This window comes from Coenobita brevimanus, chromosome 19 (assembly GCF_032717465.1).
Source record: "Coenobita brevimanus isolate Jiangsu-jjx chromosome 19, ASM3271746v2, whole genome shotgun sequence".
NCBI classification, from domain to species: Eukaryota; Metazoa; Arthropoda; class Malacostraca; order Decapoda; family Coenobitidae; genus Coenobita; species Coenobita brevimanus.
The window spans coordinates 28536665-28541887 of NC_136972.1; positions in this window are offsets into that span (position 1 = coordinate 28536665).

A 5223-nucleotide genomic window follows, 5' to 3' on the forward strand; every position below is an offset into this window, starting at 1 on the left:
GAGGCAGGTGAAGAAGTTGCAGGCATCACAACAAGTGAGTGAATGATGGTCGACACGATCTAACACTAAATGATATTAATAAGCGAAATAAGAAGCTACCTATTCAGCAAACATGGTTTAAAATAACTTTTATCTCCTTCCCATAACAAAAAATGCAAACAACCAAGCTGATGAATAATATACTCGTATATCACAGAAAATGAGCCTGTAAAATGAGTACTGATTTGAAGGATGAGAATAACTGATCTAAAGAATGAGTGTGAGCGGGACAAGGGTATGGTTTTAAAGTGTGTGTGTGTGTGTGTGTGTGTGTGTGTGTGTGTGTGTGTGGTGCGATTAAGAGTGTAAAGAGTGAAGAGTGCGTTGTAGAGTGTGTTGGGGTGTGTTGGTCCTACCTCAAACCTGTGCCTGTTATATAAGGTACGTATGTATGCCTCAGGGAAGGGTAGAAAAACTGGTTTGGTGGGGAGGAAGGGGAAGGCCGGGACGAGCAGCAGGTGGAGGAGGAGGGAGAGGGAAGAGGAGGAGGAGGAGGAGGAAGAAGGTCAAGGAGAAGAGAGGTAGGAAGAAGACAAGGTGCAAGAAAGGAGGAGGAGAAAACAGATTGGGAAGAGGAAGAAGAAAAGGTGAAGTAAGAAGAGAGGAGGAGGAGGAGGGGGAGGAGGAAGAAGAAGAAGAAGAGGATGAGAAGGAGGAGGAGAGGTAGAATGACGATTATGATGATGATGAAGAGGACGAGGAGGAGGAGGAGGAAGTTAGAGAAGATAGAAGGTAAAGAAAAACAGGAGTCGAAGTAAAAAAAGAAACTACTACTACTACTACTAAGCCACTAAACTACTACTAGTACTACTACTACTGCTACTACTACTCTTACTTTTACTACTACTACTACTACTACTGCTACTGCTACTGCAACAACTACTACTCTTACTGCAACTACTACTACTGTTGTTAATAATAATAACCAGAAAGCGGCCAGAAAGAGCCTACCTCCGCCAGTGTCTTTGCCGTTAAAAAGGATCCAGATCCGGATCCGCCCCAGAATGTAATCAGTTCTTGGTCCCCGGCCCAACTTTCATAAAAATTTCATTGAAATGTATTACTTTTGTAGATATTACATATACATATGCAACATCTACATATGTATGATATATTCACATATACAGTACATAGACAGGGTGACACATACATACATACACACATTAAATAGATACACATACATAGGCACATACACAAGTAGATAGATAGACAGAAACGATATTCATTATAAAATTATCTCTTGATTCAAAATCTCAGCACTAGGACAATACCTGCACACACATTTGATGTGTACGTGTGTGGACAACACCACACACACACACACACACACACACACACACACACACACACACACACACACACACACACACACATACACACACACACACATACACACACACACACATATATATATATATATATATATATATATATATATATATATATATATATATATATATATATATATATATATATAGCATCCATCATCCATCATCCAATCCTACGTTGCCCCATGAGGAGCGTAGAAGCCAGGGGCTAGGCAGGTGGTCCTGACATTTAAGATGAGAGTGACCAACCTCACTCATCCCTGAGTGGCATTACATGAGCAATAAACCCCAATCACCCCTTGGATATAAACCTTCACCGGTTCAATCCGACTGGAGCACAATAATTACTCACTAAACCACCAGGAACCAAAATTTGGTTATATGGTTACCACCCAGCGTAGTAAATGGTTTCCTGGTGTACAGGAAACCATTTGGCTTGCCACTCAGTGTAAGACATTATATATATATATATATATAGATAGATAGATAGATAGATAGATATGTGTATGTGTGTGTGTGTGTGTGTGTGTGTGTGTGTGTGTGTGTGTGTGTGTATACATACATACATACATACATACGCATATATACACATACATATATACATATCCAAAAATGTCTCATCATTGTCCTAGTGCCAGGTTATTACAATGAAAGGAAGTCGGGGTGAAGGGTGAGAATGTCTTCAAGTACATCAAGATGTGTGATGAAGTCGGTACACAAAGCAGAAAACAAGAGTCCAGGGGGTGTGAAGGGGGCAATAACAGGGCAGTTAACGATATGATGTGATAATGCTTCATCCATTGGACTGTGACAGAGTTTGCATGGCTCATGGCGGTCGGTCGTCCGGTGATTTCCCCTGGGTTGCGATAGCCCGGGCAAATGCGGGCGACGGCCACATCACAGAGGCGGGTGCTTGCCTTAGGTGTGTCTCACGCCACGGTGGGTGTCACAGTGCTGGATGGTGACACTAGTGGCACGTTCAGCATCGATACGCAGGGCTAGGTCCTCCCTGGACCCAAGAGAAGGGTTCTCCGGACAACTGTCGTGGACACAGGGAGGCGGATGGCAGCTAGGGGAGGTTACATGCAGCTCGGGCCAGGCGACCTGCTGGTCGTGGCGGATGTGACCAACATGGGCTGGGATCCAAATAAAAGAAACCATGAGACCAAGAGCATGAGCCTGATGGAGGTGGGAGTAGAGGGAGGCGGAGAGAGGGGAGAGGAGTCGGGGGAGTGGTTGGGAATTAGGGCAAGGACAGCTGGGGATTCGCTGATGATGAGAATTGGTAGGTGATGAGAAGGAAGGAAATCAAGGACAGGGTGTATAGCAAAGAGTTCACACTGGGTACTGCCGGCCCAGTTGGGAAGGCGGTGGAAGGTGGAGAAGACACGGGAAGCAGAGTTATGAAAGCAGCTCCCGCCAAGCCGTTAGCGAGGACAGAACCGTCAGTGTAGACGTGAATAGGGGAGGAAGGGTAGGTGCGGGCTACAGAGTCAAGGGTTTCAGTGACGGAGAGCTGTGAGGGGATTGGTAAACGGTCAGAAACAGTGGCAGAAGGTGTGTAGTGCACAGCAGGAGTCGTAAGTGTCCAGGTAGGAGGCAAAGGATAAGTAGGGATGGGAGTGACAAGATCAGCACGGATACTGGCGGGATCACGGCCAGAATGCTGGAAGGGACAGTTGAGTGGTGCCGAACGAATTCTTTTTAGCCATGATGCCAGACCTGGCACGTGAGTATGCCGGATCCGATATGAGTGGTATCTGAGAGAATGTCAACCAGTCGGGAGGAAAAAGATGGAGCAGGAGACGGAAATGTGGTCATACACTGTGTGGCAAAGCAGCCTCCAGGCATATGGATGCGATCGGTGATGGGACACAGATTGAGTTCATGGAGCATGTTGACTACTCTGGCAGACCTGGGACAGCGAAGAATGAGACGCATCGCACAATTTTTTACCACTTCAAGTAGTCGGAGCTGTGCTGGGGGGACAAGAGAGAGAGGGATAACATGATAATCATGTAGGGAGCGAATATAAAACAGGTAATATGATCGAGTGACGGGGATGCTAACCCTATGCGAGTTACAAGTGAGTCTGCCAAGGAGCTTAAGTCTGCCGCGGAGGCGGGTACAGATAGTGGAGACATACTGAAGGGGGTTAAAGAGGGAGGAGAGAGGAATTCCGAGGTAGGTATAATCGTAAGATACCCAATTTCTTCAGTTACCCTGTAAATATCCCGTTTTTCTTTAAATTACTATAAGAGAAAACGGGATAATTTTGGATAAACGCTACTAAATTGTGAGTAAAAACTTAAACTTCACCTTAATTATTCTATCAGTAGGTAAGAGGCCGAGGCTAAGCTGCTGAGTTCAAACATTTAAGGAGAGTGACTACAGTACATTTACTCTAACCTGACAAGGATTCTTAACCCGCTTCTAACCAAGTTGATGTATAAGGCAAGTTAGACTGAAAGGTCGATTGAACCAGTAATCAAGGAGATTCATACCTACTTCAGTGCTAAAACGTCGAATTTTATGTAAACACAACATAGCGCTTAAGTTATTGGAATGGTCTGGTTGAAGTATGTGAAAGAGTAGAACATGTTGTAGCATAAGGCATCGCTGTGGATAATGTTATAGTATGTGGCAATAAGTATTTAAATCCCTTAGAATCGTAAACAAAAGCACGTGGTTAAAACTGAGATGAATGAGATTTAAAGAACACATAGGCCTACTATCGCGAATAAAATAACATAGGCATTTGAATGAAATTAAATCCCTTGTATGAATGAGTTTAAAGGTACACTGGGGAAGTTAAAAGGCCTATGAATGATTACCTTTAGCTGGGATTTAATATATATAGCGTAGTTCAAAGTAAAATACATATCAGTGAGATTTAATCCTTCATTCAATTGCCCTTTAAATGACTCTATATGCTTTTTAAACTCATTCACACTGGTGATTTAATTTCATTCATGTGTATTCAAATATTACTCTATGGTATGTTTTAGAACTGCATTTCATATCTCCAACTTTCGACGAAGGCATTGAAATTCTTTCCACATACTCCAACATTATCTAGAGTATACCACATCTCGGCTACAGTGATACCAAATATTCCACCACCATTCACAGTTCTCCCACATACCCCAGCATTACCTACATTGCACTACATATTCCAGCCGACAGTGATGCTACATATTCCATCACCATTCACAGTTATATATAGATACTGAGATAGAGAGCGTTTCAACTATGCCAGATACCCCAATGTTACCTACAGTGTACCACATATCCCAATAATCTACGGTGTGCCATAAATATCTTAATCTACGGTGATGCTGCATATTTCAGCACCATTCACAGTTCTGCCACGTACCCCCATCGTTATCTATCTTTGTCAGGGCATATCTGAACCTTATCTAAATTATTTCCAAAGCACCTTCTTAGAGGATATTAAATTGGAGAAGTCTTGGAAGTTAGAATGTCAGCTGTTGGACCCCCAGTGGTTGTGTGTGTTAAAAGTGTTTACTAATGGTTGGAATTGGTTACGTACATACATACATACATACGTACATACATACATGCAGACATACAGACATAAATCATATACATACGTACATATATATTTACATACACATATATTTACATACATACATACATACATATATACATTTTTACGTACACACCTTACATACATACATACATACATACATACATAGTACTCAGTGTTAGTAGCATGTTGGATACTTTTTTAATTTGCATTTATTTCTTTAACAGTAGCATTGAATTTTTCGTAACACCTCCTCCTCAGCAATTTAGTCGTCACAATATACCCCTTTATGCCAGTAGTGGAAAC